This window comes from Dama dama, chromosome 17 (genome assembly GCF_033118175.1).
Source record: "Dama dama isolate Ldn47 chromosome 17, ASM3311817v1, whole genome shotgun sequence".
Classification (NCBI taxonomy): Eukaryota; Metazoa; Chordata; class Mammalia; order Artiodactyla; family Cervidae; genus Dama; species Dama dama.
This window is the reverse complement of record NC_083697.1, coordinates 58002995-58028949: the sequence shown is the minus strand read 5'-3', so window position 1 is coordinate 58028949 and position 25955 is coordinate 58002995.

Here is a 25955-nt window from a genome sequence, read left to right as displayed (position 1 = left end):
TTTGAGGAACTATTTAGCAAACCAACATAAGTGTCTTACTATTAAATTAAAAATTTTGCAAATGAGTTTTTTAATGTGTGATTACATTTTCAAAAGTAGCTGGGGATTATGCAATTATAGCAATAATTAATAAAATACTGCCACCAACAGCAAATCAGTTTTTGGAAAATTGGGATTATTTAGAATAACTCATACAAAATAGAAAGCTTTAGAAATCTACTTATCAAGGGAGGATTTAAACAAAAGAAATAATTGCATGAATCAAGTCTTTTTTTTTTTTTGCTTCACCTCATGGCTTTCAAGATCTTAGTTCCTCCACCAGGGACTGAACTCAGGATCACAGTAGTGAAAATGCTGAGTCCTAACCGCTGTACCACCAGAGAAGTCCCTACCTGAATCAAACTATATTCAAGTTTTCACTTGAATACCTGTTATGGTTATTTATTTTCAGCCGCACTCGGTCGTCACTGCTGCATGTGAGCCTTCTCTAGTTGTGGAGAGTGGCGGCTACTTTCCTTGCCCTGTGTGGGCTTCTCACTGTGGCGGCTTCTTTAGTTACAGGGCTTGGGCTCTAGAGTTCAAATTTAATAGATGTGCCTCATGGGCTTAGTTGCCTGTAGCATGTGGATCTTCCTGGACCACAGGGGTTGAACCCATATCTGCTGCATTGGCAGGCAGACTCTTAACTACTGGACCCAGAGGGAAGTCCTACAATACTTTAAAGTATCTTAACTTACGGAAAAAAATCTGATAGATTTTCTGCTTTCCAGTTGACAAATTTACACGTTATGTTACATTGAAAAATATATTCTTCAGAAAAATATTAGTAATTTAGTATTAGAAATGGATACATATATACCAGAATATTTTCTTCTTATGTAAATGCTGAGAAATCAATATAAATAAGATTTTAAATTATTGTATGTATGTATATTTACTTTTAGAAATTAAAAAAATATTTTAAAATATAGTTATTTTTAGATTTTTCCAATATACTGTGATCAATTTAGGCTTCCCTGATGGCTCAGACAGTAGAGGATCCACCTGCAATGCAGGAGACCCAGGTTTTATCCCTGGGTTGGGAAGATCACCCGGAGAAGGGAAAGGCTACCCACTCCAAACATTCAAAAATTATACATCTTAAGTGTTTTTACTGTTTTTTACAGTCAATAGTATCTCTATTTCAACTATAAATTATATTGTCAGGTCACTCATTGGTGATACTAAAAATATAGGACCAAAGCATAAGATTTAGGCAAGATCAAACATTCTGGAACAAGATGGATGGAGCTTGGTACGAGCTTTGGGCAACAGGAGAGAACAGATTACCATAGTTGACCTTTCAACATAGACTTGCTGTTGTAGCATTATTGAGTATCCCAGCAGGCTATCCAAAGAGTCCTCAATCTCTATCAAACATTCTGAGAGAATTCACATCCAACAAAATGGAAGAAATTATTATTACATTATCAATAATGTATTGATCCTGTTATTAGCCAATTTTAGTAGCAATGATAAATTTTTGCTGCATGAACAAAAGAATAAATGAATAAATTACAGAGTCATCTCAGCTTGATAATTGATAGATGTCACCTGAACAGAAATTAGGACATTTATAAAAGTATTAATAGAAAACAAGAAGTTATAAGGAGTTATTGATTTGGGAATTGGGGGTATTTTATATTAGCTATGCATTCATATTGGCTGGGGAAGGAATTATAAGGCCCTTAACTGCAGGAACATGGGAAATGCTTGAAAACTTTTGTATAGATTATAGAAGAACAGGAGATAGAAATTTAGATGAAACTTTTTGCTGTTGTTTAGTCGCTCCGTTGTGTCCGACTTTCCTTCATTCTCATGAACTCTTGCCCACAAGGCTCCTCTGTCCATAGGATTTCCCAGGCAAGAATACTGGAGTGGGTTGCCATTTCCTTCTCCGTGATATCTTTCTGACCCAGGAGTTGAACTCTTGTCTCAGATGTCTCCTACATTGGGAGATGGATTCTTTCCCTCTGAGCCATCTGGGAAGGTCCAAATGAAACTTAGGTAGACAAAATTCATGCCATAAAAGTAAGTGAGAAAAACTGTGGGAGAAAAGTAACTGAAATTAGTTGAGGCTGGTATGTGAAATATATAATAAACTGCATGTGTAGTGTTAGTCACTCAGTTATATCCAACCCTTTGCCACCCCATGGATTATAGACCACCTGGATCTTGCCTTCATGGGATATTTCAGGCAAGAATAATGGAATGGGTTGCCATTTCCTTCTCCAATAAATCCACATAATGTCTTTCCATGGCTTTAAAAACTTGTAAATAAATCATATCTGTTTATATCACTGTTTCATTAATTATCTGATATATGTTAGATCTACTTATTTTACATTTATTTGGCCAATAAAATTGAACTTCAACAACAATAACAACAAAATATTCCCAATATTTAGACCTCATTAGCTTGCATGTATATGTATCATAAAGCACATGATTTAATAAAACATAGAAAATGTAAGACAAGCCTACAATGAATTAACATTTAGTTGGAAAGCAATTCAATCATTAGTATTTGGTAATTGATTACAAGTTCTTAATTTAAAATTTTCAAGAAAGTAGAAATTTCTGCCTCCTAATAAAATGCTTTTTAGTATTCTCAGAAAATCTGTTTTTGCTCTATTTCAGAGATCCAAAATGAAAGAAAACCATTCCCTGTGGTTATGGGAAACATGATTTAAAGTCTTGCAAGCAAGTTGTACAAGTAAGGAAGAAGAATACATTAGCTTATGATGTTTGAGGTAAGCATAATACTGTGTATTAGTAGAAGATATTTACTATATGATATAAAATTGTTATCATCAGTTAAGTTTGAGGAAACAATAAAATGAGCTTACGTTTTACTTTGATCTAAAAGAAAGCCAAAGAATGCTCAAACTACCGCACAGTTGCACTCATTTCATACGCTAGTAAAGTAATGCTCAAAATTCTCCAAGCCAGGCTTCAGCAATATGTGAACCATGAACTTCCAGATGTTCAAGCTGGTTTTAGAAAAGGCAGAAGAACCAGAGATCAAATTGCCAACATCTGCTGGATCATAGAAAAAGTAAGAGAGTTCCAGAAGAACACCTATTTCTGCTTTATTGACTATGCCAAAGCCTTTGACTGTGTGAATCAAATTAATCTGTGGAAAATTCTGAAAGAGATGGGAATACCAGACCATCTGACCTGCCTCTTGAGAAATCTGTATGCAGGTCAGGAAGCAACAGTTCAAACTGGACATGGAACAACAGACTGGTTCTAAATCAGGAAAGGAGTATGTCAAGGCTGTATATTGTTGCCCTGCTGATTTAATTTACATGCAGAGTACATCATGAGAAACGCTGGGCTGGGAGAAGCACAAGCTGGAATTAAGATTGCCGGGAGAAATATCAATGACCTCAGATATACAGTTGACACCACCCTTATGGCAGAAAGTGAAGAGGAACTAAAAAGCCTCTTGATGAAAATGAAAGAGGAGAGTGAAAAAGTTGTCTTAAAGCTTAACATTCAGAAAACTAAGATCATGGCATCTGGCCCATCACTTCATGGGCAATAGATGGGGAAACAGTGGAAACACTGTCTGACTATTTGATTGGTCTCCAAAATCACTGCAGATGGTGATTGCAGCCATGAAATTAAAAGACGCTTACTCCTTGGAAAGCAAGTTATGACCAACCTAGATAGCATATTAAAAAGCAGAGACATTACTTTGTCAACAAAGGTCTGTCTATTCAAAGCTATGGTTTTTCCAGTGTTCATGTATGGATGTGAGAGTTAGACTAGAAAGAAAGCTGAGCACCGAAGAATTGATGCCTTTGAACTGTGGTGTTGGAGAAGACTCTTGAGAGGCCCTTGGACTGAAAGGAGATCCAACCAGTCCATCCTAAAGATCAGTCCTGGGTGTTCATTGGAAGGACTGTTGTTGAAGCTGAAACTCTAATAATTTGGTCACCTGATGCAAAGAGCTGACTCATCTGAAAAGACCCTGATGCTGGGAAAGATTGAGGGCCAGAGGAGAAGGGGACCACAGAGGATGAGACAGTTGGATGGCATCACTTCCTTAATGGATATGGGTTTGGGTGAACTTAGGGAGTTTGTGATGGACAAGCACCTGGCATGCTGTGGACCATGGGATCACAAAGAGCCAGACACGACTGAGCGGCTGAACTGAACTGATTTATGCTTTCATTTTTTTCCCCATAAATGTGAGGTGCTTGGTATTCATTTTCTTTTTTTTTTTTTTTTAGAATTCATTATTTTCAAACAGCAATGTCACACAAATTTTAACAATCAAAGTTTATGAATTTAACAAGTGTTTTCCTTGAGATAATTTTCACTGAGAAAATCATCACTGAATTTCCTTGAGAATTTCATCGCTAAAAAATATACCACAAAACCATCATAAATATTACACCACTGATTTATATGAAATTAACAAATGATTTGTAAACACCTGCCATGCAAAAGAGACTTAAGTAGTTATTTTTAGAAAAAGATGTATGTGAAAGTTATTTTTATAAGTTTAAAATTTTAAGGAAATAATGATAAAGTAAAATTTATGATAATGGTACAATAGAATTTCAAAGGAAGAAGAAAGATAGTTTTGGGGGAGAAATGAATAAATTAAAATGATTGGGTACATGTTCAGGAGTGTGTTGGGATAAATTGCTGCAGTCACTGGTGAGTTAAAAGTGTGTTTTATAACTTATACATTGATCAATATTATTTTGTTACTCCTACTGAAAATACTGTCATCAATTGGAGATGCACACTTAAAGGAAGTGGCAAAAATCCAATGTATATTTTATCAAATATTTATAATTCTGGAAAGTAAGTATTATTATTATTGTTATTTTTGGCTGTAAATAATGAAATAAAATGGAACATAAATGACTTGACCAAGTAACTAAACTGAAAATAGAAACCAGATCTTTATGATTTCCAGGCTCATGTTCTCTCTTCTCTGACACTTGTTAAGAAAGGAACTAGAAGGTGTTGGAAATTAAGATTTAAGAAACACTGATAAAGTTACTCAAGGTCTTACATACTTTTTATTATTTTTCATGAATAGTGTAATTAGCATTTTTTGTTTACCCTACATAGTCTCTTTCAATATTTAAAGCTTTCACAACTAAGATTTTTCAGCACATAGGTAATATCTTTAGTAATTTGTCTTTATTTTTTGGCTCTAATTCACTGATAGTAAATCAAATTATTATGTTTAATTGTTATGCCAGATTTTCTCACTTAAGCAATTAATGCAGACCAAATTCAAGGGAGAAATTTTAACAAAAAATTTGTAACCATTTAATCCAAACTCCCTTCTACCTCACTGGATCCAAAGGTAATATATTTTATCTGGTGATCATTTCATGAATATCTTACTTTTTATCTATTCCTGGGCTAGGTTCTGGATGGATACAGAAAAATGAAAGCTTACTCTCCCAGAATTTGAAAGCCACATGACAAGACATCATCATAGGGCCTCTCTGCAACATTTTATAAGATATTGAATGGCAGTAACAGAAACTCCATCAAGCTCATTCTGGGTCTAACAGGAAACAAGATGGCACAGAACACCAAACCATCATTCCTTTGATGGTTTTGCAACAAACCAAATTTTGCATCAAATTTTGCAACATTGTCTTTATTAGAAACTAAGGACCAAGGCTGGTGATCCTTTTGCTACATTTTCTGGTTGTTGTTGATCTACCTCCTAAGAGGTAGATATATAAAGATTAATTCACCTTTACACACCCAATTGAATTTCTACCTGTGGACAAATTAAGGATAAATCTATGCAGGTAAATAACAGAAACTTTCATAACTTTTATAAATACCCACAAAGAGTCAGACATGACTGTAGCAACTTAGCACACATGCCCAGAAAACAAACTCTGAAATGTCTCTTATTCAGAATCATTTTGTGCCTCTCCTGTGCATCTTTCTCCATCCAGTCCCTTATCCCCATAACAATATCACCAATGTGCAGGACTTGTTTACAGAAGTGTAGGCCTTCTCTGCGGAGTTCAGCAGGATACAAGGGGCTGCGGGGCTTTTCCAGTCGTTGAAGACCCTAGACACTGGGCAGACACCTTCAGAGACTCAGATGTCCAAGTGATGCCCCATCAGGACCACACGTTCACTGTTCAGCTATGTTGTGCTTTCACTTTTAAAACTGTTCAAACCCTGTGAGATTGCTTGGTTTAACTGCATATAAACATCAGTCTATCCACTTAAAACAGTTCTGCCTTCCTGGATGACCTCTCCTTTTAGATGAATTTTTGGTGAGAACTTGGAAGAATGCGTCTTACAGAAACATCATCCCAAAGTCACTGCACGCAGGAGACGAGGTCGTTGGCATTGAAGAGCAAGCAAGGGGTCTGTTTTTGCTTAAGATGGCTGTCACACGCTTCTGATAAGGTAAGAATCCTGAAGTGCCAAGGTTACAAGTTTTTAGTGACAGTAAATGAAGACCCTCCTAAAAACAGAAGTGACCACTCCTGGGGTCTTGAGTGATCACAGGACAGTAGTCTGACCCTTGAACTTCTCTCTGAGCCCAGAGTGAGCCACGGACACACGAATAACCTCATCCCTTCTTGTCACGGGGGACCTAAGAGAAAGAGAGTAAACACATTTCTTGTGCCACCTGCAAACATGGGGATTCTTAGAAACCGTTTTGGGGACTATAATAGCTGGTAGTTTTCTGGACTTTCTCTTTTGATGTCCATTTGTTCTTCTGTTGTGAGGCAGTACTCTGGGAGGAAGAATGGTTTCCTGGGGACCATCCTCAGTGTGATGGACAGGGAGGCCCGGCGTGCTGTGGTTCATGGGGTCACAAAGAGTCAGACACGACTGAGCGACTGAACTGAACTGAACTGATCCTCAGTGTGTGGCTCTGTGACCCCCCTGTGGCGTCCTGTGGGCTTTGCCCCTCTTTTAACTCTGGACAACAGTGTCTTAACATTAAAGTTTTCTATGAACTCTATTAACTGATGTACTATCTTATCTGATGTAGTTTACTTGAAGAAATCATGAAAAATTCTCCATCTTCTGAGGTACTTTCAAAGCGTACTCGTTGTAGGACCAGGCATCACCTTCCAGACTAATCCTTAGCAAAAGTTAAAGGCTATAAAGGAGTGGATGTTTAAAAATTAATACTTGTTAATACTGGCAAAATGGTACTCCTAGATTATGAGAAATTTTAGCTTAGATATTCTTATGAAGGGAAGGGATTTATAAATATACTTGCTTCAAGGAAACTAGGACCCAAGCCGGTGTAACAGGCATGCCTTCAGATGTCTAAAATGATGGCAACAGTGTACTCCTCTGCACACACATAGGCTGGCATCACTGTTTTACATATCTCTTGTTGTCGTTGTTCAGTTGCTAAGTTGTGTCAGACTCTTTGCAACCATACAGACTGCAGACCGCCAGGCTCCTCTGTCCATGGAGTTCTCTAGGCAAAAATACTGGTGTGGGTTGCCATTTCCTTCTCCAGGCCTTTTGCTACTTTGGATTGAAGTTATATCAGGAATATTTATATTATTTTTGTCTTTTCTAACACATCTAATTTGCCAAATTATGCAAAAGGAAATATATATACTGATAGGTGGCTGTTTTTCTTGTTTAGTCGCTAAGTCACGTTAATCAGCAAGGCTTATCTGTCCATTTCCCAGGCAAGAAGTGGGAAATGGAGTGGGTTGCCATTTCCTTCCTTCCAAGATCCCAGGAGCTCTTCCTAATCCAGGGATTGAACCCATGTTTCCTACATTGGCAGGTAGGTTATTTACCACTGTACTGCCAGAGAAGCCCCTACTGATAGGTAATGAATGCATTTTTGCATTTTGAAATCATTTCAGTAAATAAAGTAATACAGGTATATTTTAAATAAAAGTATCAGATTTTTGTTTTTTTGGATTTTTTCAGTATAGAGTGCAATATCAGATGAACAGGCCTCATTTCCCACAAAAATGTTCTGATTATATTGAAGTTCACAGGGTGTTGTTCCTTTTAATACTTGAATTAAAGGTATATGTCTTAGTGCTCCATTAGCTACATTTAGAGAATGGTAATCTAATGACACTTTGTATTATCTCCATTTTCTGTATTGTTTTACGTTTAATATAATTTTGGTGTGAAACCCTGTTATCAGAGTATTTAATTATAAAAGTATGTAATTTTCAAGAATATACTATATATAGTAATTTGTAATACCTTTATTAAAACAAGAGAAGCCAGTGTTGTTTACAGGTCCACAATAGTGATACATTTTTATCTGAAAACTCCATTTGTTATTTCTTCTCCTTAATTTTTATGGGATTCTATCAATATAGGTATAACTTTCAAAGAGATAGAGTTATATTTTTAATACCTAGGATAAATATTTCTCACTGATAACTCTTTGGAAAGCAAGTATGATGATAATGCCTACTTTAATCTCATCTTTGATCTAAATACAAGTGGAATGCATCAAATACACTAACCAAAGAAAACAGAAAAATACTACAGTTTCAGTAGCTCCTCAGATAGCAATTAAAATGGAATATTAGTTTAAATATTTTCTCTAAATACAAACTCAGTTGGGAGGCCTTTGCCCAACATTGTGCTAATAACCTTGTCCTTTTCTTGCATGCTAATATCACTCTCTCACAGCTGGCTGCAAAGCCATATAATCTCTCAAATAGGTCTTTGGTTTAAATCAGTTTTTCAAAATCAAACAAAAACACAGTCAAGTAATATGATGGAAATATGTAAATCTTCAACTTGTTTTATCTGCTTATCATTGTAATCATTTATCTTTGCAATATACCTTAGCTTTCTCTCTTTAAAAGATGGTATCTTAAAATAAGCCAGTTCCAGAGTCTATACATCAGGGAACTATAAATTCACAGAGATCCCCAGCACCCAGATCTACTTTGTTTCCCAAGAATTAAGATTTCATGTCTTTCATAGATACATTTCTGTTCTGCATAACTGTATATGACATATGGATGATTTCTTTTAATGGAGCTATGCCCACCAAAAATAGATGCTTAAATATTGCAATATTATATGTACATATGTTAGTTTCAGTGACACTATATTGAATCACAGCTATAAATTGTACAGCTTAGATCTACGTTGTTAGTAACTGTACTAATAGTCTGGGTAGATATAGAAATTATTGTATTCCTGAATTTCTAACTTCTAAAAATAGGACAATATCTTCTTAAATTCCTATTTTGATCTAATAAGGTGTTTAACGTCTTTTAGTCTTAAATTATATCAAGGAAGTCTATAAAATTGTCTCTACTTTTTGTCCTTTTATCTTCTTTACCTGATTATAACCTTTGAAGTATCAAATTGTATTCCTTAAACTAGGTTTTCCAATTAGTGAAATCAGTATTATTTCACTTGCTCCTAGTTCTTATGGTTTTATAGACTGATTTTTCTCTTTTCTTCTCAGGGTTTTTATTCCTTGCCTAAGGATTCTGATCAAGATAAGGATTTTATTGTGATTTCCTTCAGACTACTTCCTAACAGGTTAAAAATACTGTTAACTTTTATTGAGCTATTTTTGCCATTATACTTTTGAGATAGTAGAACAATAATTATACAAAATACTTCACACGTGCCAGATCTACTATATTATCCAAGAACAAATTGGCTTTCTGCTTTGTACTGCCCTTTTTCATCATGACCAGTTTTTAGATTGACTTTTTGTGTAGGATAAGTCATCACAATTTTGTCTTTAAATCACCTACAAGTGTTCCTAGTTTAAAAATTTTAGCTTGCAAATAATAACCTAGAGACTGTAATCATATAAAGTGTTCATTGATTGACAGCCACTAGTTTTAATCCCAATGTAACCCAAAGTATTTTGTGACTTTAGTTCAATATATGATGGTATAAATATCCTCCATTAATCACTTTCTTTACTTCCCTTCTTGAAGCATAAAATTATATAGCTAATTCCCAGAAAACCTTAAATATGTTATTTATGATGTACCTCATGCTTTAGGCAAAGTAAAAAGCTATATTATAAAATTTGTTTTCTAGAAATATGACTCACAATACATAGAAATGCTAGTAACTATAAAAAAATATATTAAAAAGAAATGTGGCTCTACTTACAAATCAATGATAAATCTCCGTGTTCTCAAAGAGAAGACATGGGCCAGAGGAATCGGTGCAATAAGATATTAAGCTTGTTCTAAAAAGGAACATGGGTATTAATTCTTATATATGAACAAGAAACACATTTATCAGAGACAGATGACAGTATAATAAAGTGATTAGATAAACTTTATTGAAGCAATGACATTTGAACAAATATTAGATGGAGAAAAAATTATCAAGAAGACATCTTCAAAAGAAAATACTATAGACAGAAGGAAATTGTATGCAAAGGTTGTATAAGATGGAGATAAATTTATAAAAATATGAGCGTAGGTGAGTTATTATATGTTTCCCAGGTGGCTCAGTGATAAAGAATTTGCCTACCAAGGCAAGAGACACAAGAGATGTGGGTTCAGTCCCTGGATCAGGATGATCCCCTGGAGAAGGAAATGGCAACCCACTCCAGTATTCTTGCCTGGAGATTCCCATGGATAGAGGAGCATGGTAGGCTACAGTCCATGAAGTTGCGAAGAATCAGACACAACTGAGTGACTGATCACTCACATAGGCAGAAGTTATATACAAGAAAAACTATGGTATACACTGATAAATCATATCCCCAGCAAGAGAGGCCAGGCTTCCCTCTTACAGTTTTGTGGGGCGGGGGAAAGGTCTCTTTTAGACATTAGCATTCTGATACAGTATTGCATGCTATTTAGAGTAGCTTGTTTCACTAATATGACTTAGTAATTCCCACATAAAAATTTTTTTTTTTATTATTATTATATTTTTTTTTTCCCAGTGGGTTTTGTCATACATTGATATGAATCAGCCATGGATTTACATGTATTCCCAATCCCGATCCCCCCTCCCACCTCCCTCTCCACCCGATTCCTCTGGGTCTTCCCAGTGCACCAGGCCGGAGCACTTGTCTCGTGCATCCCACCTGGGCTGGTGATCTGTTTCACCATAGATAGTATACATGCTGTTCTTTTGAAATATCCCACCCTCACATTCTCCCACAAAGTTCAAAAGTCTGTTCTGTATTTCTGTGTCTCTTTTTCTGTTCTGCATATAAGGTTATCGTTATCACCTTTCTAAATTCCATATACATGTGTCAGTATGCTATAATGTTCTTTATCTTTCTGGCTTACTTCACTCTGTATAATGGGCTCCAGCTTCATCCATCTCATTAGGACTGGTTCAAATGAATTCTTTTTAATGGCTGAGTAATATTGCATGGTGTATATGTACCACAGCTTCCTTATCCATTCATCTGCTGATGGGCATCTAGGTTGCTTCCATGTCCTGGCTATTATAAACAGTGCTGCGATGAACATTGGGGTGCACGTGTCTCTTTCAGATCTGGTTTCCTCAGTGCACATAAAATTAACTTTTAATAATATCAAAGGCAGAGAGGAACTTTTGGTGTGGTGGGAAAAAAACAATTATAAAAACTGGGAAGACATTATAAAGACTATTTTTAAAAACTCCCTAATAAAATTATAAACTAGGGGGAAAATCTAAAAAAGGAAGCTGTGAGCATGTGCAGAGAAGAAACAAAAGGCCCACCAAAAGAAACAAAAGAAAAAGATAGGGTAAACATGAAAACTCTCTTAAATTTGAAAGGACTCCACAAGTCATACACAAATCTATTAACAGAAAGTGGAAACCTTATTGGCATAAGACATTCAAACATAACCTCTGAATAATAATTGGCTGACCAGTAAGCTATGCAGACATAGAAACAATCCCTAGGAATCAGGCTTAAGAGTGAAAATAAAATTAAACAGAGAAATCAGTAGGTAAATACCAAAGTAGAATTGGATTCTACAAATTTAGTCTAACAAGTTACTAAACAAAAATGGCAAAAACCACCCTCAAGGGAAAATTTCAGAATCTAGAATTACTACAACATAATTTCTAAAGTGTCTTGATTAAAAAAAGAAAAAAAATTATTTGGAAGAGGGAATCAGCAAATTTAAAGATAAATTGATAAAAGTTATCTACTTTTTGAAGAATGAGAGAAAAATATGAAAGAAAATATATAGAATCACTGAGAACAATATCAAACATACTAACATACATAATGTGACTGTCAGTAGAAGAAGAAAAAGGAACATAAAAAAACGTTTAAAGATATAATGGCTAAAAGCTTCCCAAATTTGATGAAAAGCAATTATCTACACATCTAACAAGTTCAATTAATTACAAAGAGAATAAACACAAAGATATCTACACCTACGCACAGCATACTGAAACTTTTGAAAATAACGACAATAAGACAATACTGAAAGCAATAAAAGAAAATTATTCCATATGTATCAATGGAGAGCGGTACAATTAAAAGTGACTTCAGATGTGAAACAATGGATACCAGAATGCTTTGAAAAAGTAGATATTCAAAGTGCTAAAAGAAAAAAAAAAGAATTACAAAAAAGAGTTCTAGCAAAATTGTCATTCAAAAAATGAGGTATAATAAAAACATTCCCTGAAAAATGAACACTGAGAATTTGTTACTAGCATACAATCTCATAAGAAATTCTTAAGGAGGTCCATTAAGCTGAAAGAAAGTGATACCAGATGTCAATTCAAATCTACAGGAAAAAAAATAAAAGCAATCAAAACTTTCGACAAAAGTAAAGTAATGCTTAAATTTTTTTCTCTTAGCTTTTTACAAAGCTATAAGATGGTATAAAGCAATTATTATAACACTGAATTGTTAATATAGAGAGGTTATATATATGAAAATCATAAGACAAAGTAGAAGAGAGGAACTTGAATTGTATCAGAATAAATTTTCTGTATTTTATAAGAATTGGCTTAGTATCAATAAATATCAAAAACACATGCACACATATGCTTGCAAATACTTTATACACAAAAGGAAAAAAGATAATTTTAGATACTATTCTTCAGTTCAGTTCAATTCGTTCAGTCGTCTCCAACTCTGACCCCATGGACCACAGCATGCCAGGCCTCCCTGTCTATCACCAACTCCTGGAGTTTGCACAAACTCATGCCCGTTGAATTGGTGATGCCATCCAGCCATCTCATCCTCTGTCATCCCTTTCTCCTCCTGCCCTCAATCTTTCTCAGCATCAGGGTCTTTTCCAATGAGTCATTTCTTCACAGGTGGCCAAAGTATTAGAGTGTCAGCTTCAACATCAGTCGTTCCAATGAACCCTCAGGCCTGATCTCCTTTAGGATGGACTGGTTGGATCTCCTTACAGTCCAAGGGACCCTCAAGAATCTTCTCCAACACCACAGTTCAAAGGCATCTATTCTTTGGCGCTCAGCTTTCTTTATAGTCCAATTCTCACATCCATACATGACTACTGGAAAAACCACAGCCTTGACTATATGGACCTTTGTTGACAAAGTAATGTCTCTGCTTTTTAATATGCTGTCTAGGTTCATAACTTTCCCTCCAAGGAGTAAGTATCTTTTAATTTCATGGCTGCAGTCACCATCTACAGTGATTTTGGAGCCCCCCAAAAATAAAGTCTGCCACGATTTCTACTGTTTCCCCATCTATTTGCCATGAAGTGACAGGACCAGATGCCATGATCTTAATTTTTTGAATGTTGAGCTTTAAGCCAATTTTTTCACTCTCCTCTTTCACTTTCATCAAGAGACTTTTTAGTTCTTCTTCACTTTCTGCCATAAGGGTGGTGTCATCTGCATATCTGAGGTTGTTGATATTTCTTCCAACAATCTTGATTCCAGCTTATGCTTCTCCAGCCTAGTGTTTCTCATGATGTTCTCTGCTTATAGTTGAACAAGCAGGGTTACAATATACAGCCTTGAGGCACTCCCTTTCCTATTTGGAACCAGTCTGTTGTTCCATGTCCAGTTCTAACTGTTGCTTCCTGACCTGCATACAGGTTTCTCAAGAGGCAGGTCAGGTGGTCCAGTATGCCCACCTCTTTCAGAATTTTCCACAGTTTGTTGTGACTCACACAGTCAAAGGCTTTGACATAATCAATAAAGCAGAAATAGATGTTTCTCTGAAACCCTCTTGCTTTTTGATCCAGCGGATGTTGGCAATTTGACCTCTGGTTCCTCTGCCTTTTCTAAAACCAGTTTGAACATCTGGAAGTTCATGGTTTATGTATTGCTGAAGCCTGGCTTGGAGAATTTTGAGCATTACTTTACCAGCGTATGAAATGAGTGCAATTGTGCGGTAGTTTGAGAATTCTTTGGCATTGCATTTCTCTGGGATTGGAATGAAAACTGACCTTTTCCAGTTCTGTCACATTTCATTTTAATTTCTGATGTATTAAAGACCTAAATATAAAAATAATAACTTTAAACTGCTATTATTAGTTGAAATATTTCTTAATGACTCGAAGTTAGGGAAAAAAACCTGGTGGAAGCTTTAATTAAACAAATTTTATTGAATTCTTCCTATTTGCCATAAACTCTTCTAGGAGCTAAGGATACAATAGTGAACATTAATGAAAAATATACCTCTGTCATGTAGATCATATTTTCATGAGTTTTGCAGTATTTATACAACTGCTTAAAAAAATGCTGATAAAATTTTCCACAGCAAAATGAAATGAAGCATTTAGATAATGAAGGTATAAACAAATAGAAAGTATAAACAAATTGAAAGCCTGAAAAATGATATATGGCATATACATAACAACAAAGGACTTAACTTTAGAATGTATAAAACATACCAGCATATTTGTTAGAATAAGAAAACATGCCAAGATAAAAATGTAAATATCTGTAGAGAGAAATTTTGAATAACCAATAAGCAAAGGAAAGATTTCAAGCTAGTCATTAACTTTAAAAAGATTACTTGAAACTATCTTGAATAATAATTTCACATCTACAGTGAAGTCACTCAGTCATGTCCGACTCTTTGCAATCCTGCGGACTGTAGCCCACCAGGCTCCTCTGTCCATGGGATTCTCCAGGCAAGAATACTGGAGTGGGTTGCCATTTCCTTCTCCAAGGGATCTTCCCAACCCAGGGATAGAACCCAGGTCTCCCACATTGCAGACAGACGTTTTAAAGTCTGAGCTACCAGGGAAGCCCGATTTCACATAGGATTATACAATTTATAGGATTATACAATCTATAGGATTATACAATTTAAAAGTTGGCTAATATGACAGTGTCAGTGGAAACTTAATAAAAAGAACACAATACATTGCTATGAGAGCATAAGTTGAGGAGACACTGGTAATGAAGTTAAGAATGCGAAAAACTTATGTTCAACAAACTGCTGTAAAAAAAATAACTCTTGTACATGTGTAGAAGAAATTGTGGCCATTAGTGTCTATGGTAACATTTTTGCATAATTATGAATACACACTAAAACAGCCTAAAAGTTCAATTTGTTGGTAAAAGAAAAACAAATGTGATTAATTCATACAAGGGAATATTATAAATAATGGATTAATGAACTATAGCTAAATGGAGTAATAGTTCTCACATGATAAAGGAGGAAAGAATGTTTCATAAGGTAAAGGAATGCCATTATATGACTTGTGCAAATATGCAATGGACTTCCCAGCTGGTGCTAGTGATAAAGAACCACTAGAGTTGGACCATAAAGAAGAGTGAGCACTGAAGAATTGATGCTTTTGAACTGTGGTGCTGGAGAAGACACTTGAGAATCCCTTGGATAGCAAGAAGATCAAACCAGTCAATCTTAAAGGAAATCAATCCTGAATATTCTTAGAATGACTGATGTTGAAGCTGAAATTCCAATACTTTGGCATCCTGATGCAAAAAGCCAACTCATGGAAAAGACCCTGGTGTGGGAAAGATTGAGGGCAGGAGAAGGGAGTGACAGAGAATAAAATGGTTGGATGACATCACTAAATCAATGGGCATGACTTTGAGCAAACCCTGGGAGATAGTGAAGGACAGGGAAGCCTGGCATGCTGCGGTCCATGGGGTCACAAAGAGTCGGACGTGACTGAGCAACTGAACAACAAATATGCAATACCAATCATGTGTATTGCTTTGTATGCATATGTGAGCAGTTGTGTGTAAGTATCAAATGTAAAATATCTAAGTTTTCACACCATCTTGAAGTACCTCATGAGAGGATGGGAGAAGTAAGTTACAGGGACTTGGCCATGAACTGTTCTTTTCACAATTTAAATAAAAGCTGTAAAATTAATAAATCAAATTGTTACTATCTTTCAAAGCTGTGTGGCCAAAATACTGATTTTATATTATTGCATGTATTTTCATGGTTTTTTTTTGAATAATGTATAATAATTTTAACATTAAAATAAGTACAATGTTAACTTTCAATTTAAATCTTAAAAGTATGATTCAGAACATCACAGCTATTAAAAATAGTGATATATGAAAATAAAGCCTAAAAAAATCAGTTAAGTTTTTTCTCTAAATATTTCCACTGTCATCCCACCAGTGCACTTTACTGTTTATTTTAGTAACTGTTTAAAAATCAGTTAATAAAGATCAGTTACTACTTGACAGAAGCCAGGGATAAAAGAAAGATCATCTTGTATTTTTGTTTCAGAGTCCATTCATTAACAGTCAGAGATCTGAGAAACCTTAATCAAAATGTAAAGAGATATCAACAATTAAAGAACAATCATAAAAGAAAATAAATCATTTTCAAAACTAGGCCAATATAAGAATAGATACATGATTTTTAAAAGTCAAATTTATATGTAGTGTCTTTACCACTCTTAAAAACAGCTAAAGACTTAATAAAAACCTTTACAGTTTTAACACATGTGAACCGACTCCCTTGAAATCAGGTCAGCCTCAAGGGATGAGGAATGAATGCATGACTTATAATAATTGCTCACAAATATACACACACATATCTACATACCCATGTATGCATGCATACATGTATGTACTTGTGAATGTACATATAAATTGTACCAAGAAACACTTTTATAAGTTCTTTAAGTTTCAAGTAGAGAACTTTTGGTAAACATAAGTGTTACTTCTTATTCAAAAACTCATTCGCAACTTTCTTGTGCTCTCAACTGTGTGAGTTTTTATGCTGAGTCATGTCCAACTCTTTGCAACCCCAAGGACTATAACCCACCAGATTCCTCTGTCCATGGGATTTTCCATGCAAGAATAGTAGCTTGCCATTTCCTCCTCCAGGGGATCTTTCCAAACCAGGGATCGAACCTGGGTCTTCTGCTTTGGCAGGAGGATTCTATACCACTGAGCCAACTGAAAATCCCACTCTCAAACCCACGTGCTTAACCCAAAATACTTTGCATACGCCAATGCTGCTTCTGTAAAATATAGCATTTGGTTTGTTATTGAAGATACATTTTTTTTTAATTTAGTGTTACTGAATTATTTTGATGAATACAAAACTAAAATTCTCTTCGTCTACATTACAGCAAAATTGTGAGTCTGATAATGACAAGCATGTGCAAAATTTAGTTAATTATAGTGAACAATAACATAAAATATTTTGTAACAATATATACATGGAAATTATAGTCTCCAAAATTTCCTATTTAAGAAAGTTGAGGTTGATAAGTACAGTTCCAAAATAAGAAATATTTATTGCTACATGTACTAATACTAGGGCTTATGAAATGTTTATGTATTCTGTAAGTACAGAGAAATCCAGTAGGAAACATTGGGTCACATAGAATATATGAATTAATAAAAGATTTTCATCCAGTGTTATTATTTAGTATGCATTACAATTTTTAATGTGGTATTCTTTGGAGAACATATTTCACTCTGTGCAGGGAATATAATTTAATTTTTTTCATTACAATCATCTTTCTTAACATGAGAAAACACCATGGGGCAGTCATTCTGTTATGTGCCTTTCTGAAATCTATTCCAGGAGAAACATGTCATGGAAAAGAAGTTAGTCGAGAGTCTCTAGCGGCAGGTGCTCTCAGGATCTGCCTCAGCTTTTGAGTCACAGTCACAACAGAAAAACTGTCCCCTTCCAATGACTGAACATCCTAGTGAGACAAAGGTTCAACATTTCAGACTGCACGAAACAGTTTGAAAGATATCTAGGCATTATACATCTCTGTTGGGCAAGCCAGGATTTTTCTCAAGGCTCTCTGGGACTCCTCCTAGTCAATCTTCTTTCCTTCATACTCTCCTTTGACAGATGTCAGACCTGTATAACAGTCAGATGTCTTCTCCTGCCTATTCCTACATTCTGTAGCCTTATCTTTCACAGGTATTGTACTAATAAATATTAATAAATCCCTTGTACTTATTAGTACCCATTTGTGTTCATTCTTTAGAAGACTCAAATGACAAATGCAAGATTACAGCAACTAAATCTTAAATGAATTTTCTACATAATTAGCTAAAATTTGTCTTTGGTTCCTGAGTATTTTAATAAAATTTTGAGCAATCTTCTTAGGAAAAAAATCAATGAATATAATAGTTGGCATATAATATTCTGGATAATAGCATATTGACAAATAACTGTTGGTTTCTTCAAAAGAGACTACTAAAACAATTTACTCATTAATGACTATTTTCTATGACTAATTATAATATTAGCTAACAATACAGTGTTTGCCTCTTAGTCTAATTCATCACCAACTTTAAAAAAAAAAAACTCTTTATTTATCTATTTATGACTGATTGGGTTTTCATTCCTTTGCATGGATTTTCTCTAGTTGTGGTGAGTGGGAGCTACTCTTTATTGCATTGTGCGAGATTCTCATTGTGATAACCTCTCCTGTTGTGGAACACAGACTCTAGTTGCACAAGCTTCAGTAGTTGTGGCTCATGGGCTCTAGAGCTCAGATTCAGTAGCTGGGTGCATGGGCTTAGTTGTCCTGCAGCATGTGGAATCTTCCTGGACCAGGGATTGAGTACATGTGTCTTGCATTGGCAGGCAGACTCTTAACAACTGTGCCATCAGGGAAGCCTCATTACCAACTTTTGACTGGATAGAAATATCCAATTGATTTCCCCTGCTTCAACTTTTGCATTCTATGGGTTACTATAAATTCTTTGATTCTCAAAATAATTCAAAAGTTTATGAACAATTTTGGTTCAAAATTTTTAATAAATTAGATGAAATACAAAGATTTTTTGAAAGATAGAAACTACAAAAACTCAAGAAGGAATGACCTAATATGCATTTACTAGATATTAGATATTAATGTGTAAGGAAAAAGTAAAACTAAACAAAAAACAAAACTCCAGATCCTGATGGCTTCACTGATAAATTAGACTGCATATATAAGGAATATTTTCAATTGGGAACAAATTATTGCAAGCAGATTTTTGGAAATACAGAGAATACTCCCAATTGATTCTAGGAAGCCAGGATTATCCTTATAATAAAACTCAGTGAGGGGGAAGTGAGACAAGGATTTACAAGAAAAGAAAACTATAGATCATTACCTCTTGTGACCCTGGATACAAAAATTCTAAATAATATTTCTTAACTTAGATCAAACAATGTATAAAATATTGACAACATTTGAGAATAAAAAGAGGCATAAAAAAACATTGAAGGTGATAAATCTGTTTATTTCCCCAACTGCACTGAGTTTTTTCACAGAATATACACATGTGGAAATATATCAAACTGTACACTTTAAACATATGGAATTTATTGTATGTTAGTCAAATCTTAAAGTTGTTAAGATTTAGATTATTATATAACAATGAGTAACTAGAAAAGTGTGTTAATACTTATTCTCCCTTTGGGTTGGGTAGCTTTGAGCCTAAGCCCTTCACTGTCAACCAACTCTCAACTTGGTTGATATGGAACCCTTTTGCCCATTTGAATATGGGTCAGTTATGTTTTGGTAGACCACAAAATCACCTTACCTGCCTCCTGAGAAATCAGTATGAAGGTTAAGAAGCAACAGTTAGAACTGGACATGGAACAACAGACTGGTTCCAAATTGGGAAAGCTGTACATCAAGGCTGTATATTGTCACCCTGCTTATCTAACTTCTTTGCAGAGTACATCATGTGAAATGCCAGGTTGGATGAAGCACAAGCTAGAATCAAGATTGCCAGGAGAAATTATCAATAATCTCAGTTATGCATATGACACCACACTCATGGCAGGAAGTTTAAGAGGAACTAAAGAGCCTTTTGATGAAAGTGAAGGAGGAAAAGCTGGCTTAAAACTCAACATTCAAAAAACTAAGATCATGGCATTGGGTCCCATCACTACATGGTAAATAGATGGGAAAGCAATGGAAACAGTGAGAGACTTTATTTTATTGGATTCCAAAATCACTGTAGATGGTGATTGCAGCCATGAAATTAAAAGACTCTTGCTCCTCAGAAGAAAAGCTATGACCAACCTAAACAGCATATTAAATAAGCAGAGACATTTCTTTGCTGACAAAGGTTGGTTTAGTCAAAGCTATGGTTTTTCCAGTAGTCATGTATGGATGTGAGAATTGGATCATAAAGAAAGCTGAGTGCTGAAGAATTGTTGCTTTTGAACTGTGATGTTGGAGAAGACTCTTGAGAGTCCCTTGGACTGCAAAGAGGTCAAACAACTCAATCCTAAAGGAAATCAGTCTTAAATATTCATTGGAAGGACTGATGCTGAAGCTTAAACTCCAATATTTTGGCCACCTGATTGGAAGAGTTGACTCATTAGAAAACACCCTGACGCTGGGCAAGATTGAAGGCGGGAGGAGAAGGGGACGACAGAGGATGAGATAGTCAAATGACATCACCGGCTTGATGGACACGAGTTTGAGCAAGCTCCAAAGTTTGGTGAGGGACAGGAAACCTCGGCGTACTGCAGTCCGTGGGGTCACAGAGTCAGACACGACTGAGTGACTGAAGTGAACTGCATGTTTTGATAAAGCTCTAGCAAGTTAAGCTCTGGTAAAATAGATTCCCATAAAATAGGCCTTGTTAAGGAGAGCAATAGGAGTATTTTTTAATGATTACTCTTTCCTAGTCCCTGCTGGAAGCACAAGGTAATTTTCTTCTATCAGACTTAGAATCTGGTAGAGCTCCTGGAGGTAAGACTGAAGAATGATGTTTCCAAAGATTGGACCCTCCCTCGGAATTTTTATTGCTCACATCCAGCACACATTGAGCCTCCAGCCTTTCCCCAACTACAGTAAAAAATGGTTCTAATACAGCTGCAGTTACAGACTTTGCTCCTGAACTTCTGCTCCCAGTAAGTTGTGATTCTGTTTTCACCTGTCTTTCCAGTTTTCAGAGGAGGCAGCAGTTTGCCCTAGGTTTTTAATTCTTTGGTATTACTAAGACTTCTGATTTAAAGTCTGTTCATCTTTTTACTTGTAGGGAAAGGAATGACAGTTTTTAAGTTCTTTATATGTCAGAATAAAAACCAAAAGTCTAATGTATTTCATAAAATACTTTATCCAACAGCAGATTGTGCAAACTTCTCACAATCTCACATGGAACTCTCACCAAAATAGACTTCATTCTGGCCATTAAACATACCTTAGCAAATTGAAAATAATATAAATCATACAAAATTAATTCTCAGGTTATAATGTAAATAAGGAGGTTCATAACCACTAGATATGCCTTACAAGAAATGATAAAGGGAATTCTTCTAGCTGAAATGAAAGAGTGCTAATTAATAACATAAAAAACATAGAGAGGCAAAAAAAAACACTCACTTTCTCTCTTTATTAAGAGAAATATGCAGTCAAATTCATAATACCTTAATACAGTAGAATTGCTGTGTAAGACACTTTTATCTCTAGTATAAAAGTTGAAAAACAATAATATTAAAAATAACTATAGCTACAGTAATTTTTAAAATATTGCACAATATAAAAAAGAATGGAAAGCATGACATAATAGCATAAAGTATACAAGGAGGAGAAGGAAAACTAGAGCTTCTGTATGCAATTGAAGCTAAGTTATCATTTTAAAAGACTGTTCTATATTTGCCATGTTTTATGTAAGCCTTATGGTAACAACAGCAGAAAAACCTATAGTAGCTAAAGATACACTTAAAAAGGAATTAAAGCATATTATTACCAAAAATAAATTACAAAGGAAGTCAGTTAAGAGAAGAAAGGAACAGAGGAACTTTTAGAAAACCAGACAGAGAACAATTAATGAAAGAAAAGCTAGTGGTATGTTAGTCACTCAGCCCGGTCTGACTCTGAGACCGCATGGACTGTAGCCCGCCAGGCTCCTCTATCCATGGGGTTCTCCAGGCAAGAATACTGGAATAGGCTGCCATGCCCTTGTCCAGGAGACCTTCCTGAATAGGAATTGAACTCGGGTCTCCTGTATTTCAGGCAGACTCTTTACCTTCTGAACCATCAAGTAGTAGTAATTACTTACCTATCAATGATTACTTTAAGTGGAAAGGAAATAAACTCACCAATCAAAGACACAAAGTTGCCAAATGATAAAACAAAACAAAATAACAAAAACCAAGATCCAACAGCTTTCTGCTAACAAGAGATTCGCTTTCATCCTAAAGACACACATAGGTTAAAAGTGAGGCAATGGAAAAATATATTCTAGGCAAATGGTAACCAGAGAACAGGGGAAGCTATACTTAACATTGGATAAGACAGACTTTCAAACAAAATCAGTCACAAGAATGACAAAGAAAGTCATTAAATATAATAGAGGACTCAATTCAACAAGAAGATATCAGAATTATAAAAATCAGATATCAGAATTATAAATACACAGGCACCCAGCACTGGAACCCTTAAATATTTAAAGCAAATATTAACTGACTTAAATGGGGAGATGAACAACAATAAAATAATAGTAAGGATTTAAATATGCCACTTTAAACACTGGATACATCATCTAGACAGACAATGAAGAAACAGTAGATCTGAATATGACTGTGCTCAGGTACTAAGATTATTCTTTTTTATTAATGCATAATTAATCACATTACAACAGGTATTAAGGACTTTTGCCTATTTTGTTGCCCTGGATATTTATTGTATTATTTAGACAAGTCACTTAACTTCTTTAAATCTACTTTTGTCTCCTCAAAAATTTTTCTGCAATTTTTCCTTTAAAGCAAAGCCTTTCTAGTGCCTGAAACTTCAAATTAAACCAAAAACAAAAAAACACTTTGTTTCAAAAATTAGCAGTTTAGAAAAATATTTTAGCTTTATAAACCAAAGAAAATCTTTAAAACCTCAGTTAGGACCCAAACAATCATATTTAGCTGCCAAGAACACATGTGTGCTATTTGATGATGTGCTTATTCAGAAGGAAATAGTACACCTCAATTGTCTGGAAAAAAATAATTTAGTGGGTTATTTTAATTGATAGAAGTAATCTGAATGAAAGCCTAAATTTAAAAGAAAAAAACTATTAAATTGCTCAACATACTAACGAGGAGAATAATTTGAAATGATATTGAAAAATAGTAGGAGGAAGCCCAGGAATCTAAAGGCTAGTTATTGCTAGAATGAATGATAATAAGAAAAATTGTCAATACTAGCACGAGAAAGAGGGAAATTGGAGGTGAAAGATGACATTTTTGGTTAAAAATTTTCCTCTGTGAAACATGAATCATCTGTGGAATACATAAAGCATATGAGGCTATGCCAGTTTGGTGTTTATTGATGAAAAAAGTGGATGATATATATTTGACAGTCATTTCCTGTGTTTCCCCAATATATAGCCAACCATCCAAATACTTTATGAATATTTTAGTCTTCAAAGAATTTGACAGCCTTTTGAGACTATATATTGTGACTGAATAAAAATGCCCAAGGACTCTTTAAAAGAATATACAAAGATTATGAGTGAAAATATTACAAACAGTGCATAAGTTCAGAGGGTGATTATAGCAAAGAAATGATCAGAGTGTGACTCAAGGAACAAAAGCTTTTTAAGAGCCAACATGAGTAGACAGAAGTGCTTGGATTTTGATGATAAAATCCAGGAGCCTAATAAAAGGAAGCTTGTCAGAAATGTCTAGTTTCATACGTATTTCTTTCCAAAAAATGTTTCTGCTGGAGTTAAGATTTGTGTACTGTGTTAGCAGTAGGATTCTAAGCATCGGCAGTCAAGTGAACAGACGGGACCCAACTTTAATCAGGTTATGTAGAAGGGATGCTGTAAAGATGCACTGAAGCACAAATTCAAATGACACAGCGCAACTGTGTTCTACGGGACAGGAGCAGCTGCAGCCAGGCCTCCTGGCAGTTACTTACGGTTCCTGTCAAGTAGCTCTATCAGACAAATCTGATTTGCCGCAGTTAAATGATGGTGTCAAAAAAAAAAAAAAAGGCAGCAAAGGTGGCTCTTGAGCTAACATGGCTAAAGGCAACATTCATTCACAAGCAAAGCTGATTTTTTTTCTCTCTGCTGAGTCACTCCCTTTCATATATACTTCTTTTTTTTTTTTTTTCTTTTTTTTTTTCTTTTTTTTTTCCAGTGGGTTTTGTGATACATTGATATGAATCAGCCATGGATTTACATGTATTCCCAATCCCGATCCCCCCTCCCACCTCCCTCTCCACCCGATTCCTCTGGGTCTTCCCAGTGCACCAGGCCGGAGCACTTGTCTTGTGCATCCCACCTGGGCTGGTGATCTGTTTCACCATAGATAGTATACATGCTGTTCTTTTGAAATATCCCACCCTCACATTCTCCCACAAAGTTCAAAAGTCTGTTCTGTGTTTCTGTGTCTCTTTTTCTGTTCTGCATATAGGGTTATCGTTATCACCTTTCTAAATTCCATATACATGTGTCAGTATGCTGTAATGTTCTTTATCTTTCTGGCTTACTTCACTCTGTATAATGGGCTCCAGCTTCATCCATCTCATTAGGACTGGTTCAAATGAATTCTTTTTAATGGCTGAGTAATATTCCATGGTGTATATGTACCACAGCTTCCTTATCCATTCATCTGCTGATGGGCATCTAGGTTGCTTCCATGTCCTGGCTATTATAAACAGTGCTGCAATGAACATTGGGGTGCACGTGTCTCTTTCAGATCTGGTTTCCTCAGTGTGTATGCCCAGAAGTGGGATTGCTGGGTCATATGGCAGTTCTATTTCCAGTTCTTTAAATGTTCAGCCCTTGTGACATCTGCATCTCTTCTCTATTTAGATTTCTGTTATGAATAAAAATTACCTATTATTAAGAGCACTAATCATCGCTGCCCCGCTTTTCAAATGGTCTACACTGAACATTGTTTTCAAAATGTTTTTGAATTGGTTTGAATGGTTTGAATTCTCCTGTGGTCTTGCAAACAAGAGTTTGCAAGGCACTTTTCAGAAAACTGTGAATTAAATGTCCTCTCTTATAGTGAGATGAAACATTTTGTGTTTTGTACTTCACATGATCTATAAGAGTTGTTTTTTCTAAGTAGTTGAAAACACATCATCTTAAAGATTCTACAACTGACATAAAAATACAAAGAGATGTAATATCTACATATTTTTATTGCATAATTTGCAAAATCGTATCTACAACAGTCAAGCATGTGCATTTGTGTGGGCTATCTCAGGAGTCCACATTCTTTATATTAGTCATGGATTGATTTCTTATAGTCTGGGCCAGTGCTTGTCTATTCAATACTCTCAGGATAGTGCTATGTTTGATCTATGGCAGCTCTACCTCCAAAAGTGTTTTCATAAGTTCTCAACAAAGCATCCAGAGTGATATTTTCAAAACTTAAATCAGAAAACTTTATTCTTCTACTCAGGACCTCAGAACTGGTGAGGCTACAGGTTTATTAGAGATTAATACCAAAACTTGAGCAACCCTACTGATCCCAAGGTTAAGAATCTGGCTCTAATGGAGAGACTGCTATATTTCAACCTTCCCTCCGTCACTTATTAGCTTGCATTTAGTCTTTAGGGAAAAGTACTTAATTTTTCTAAGTCTCAGTCACC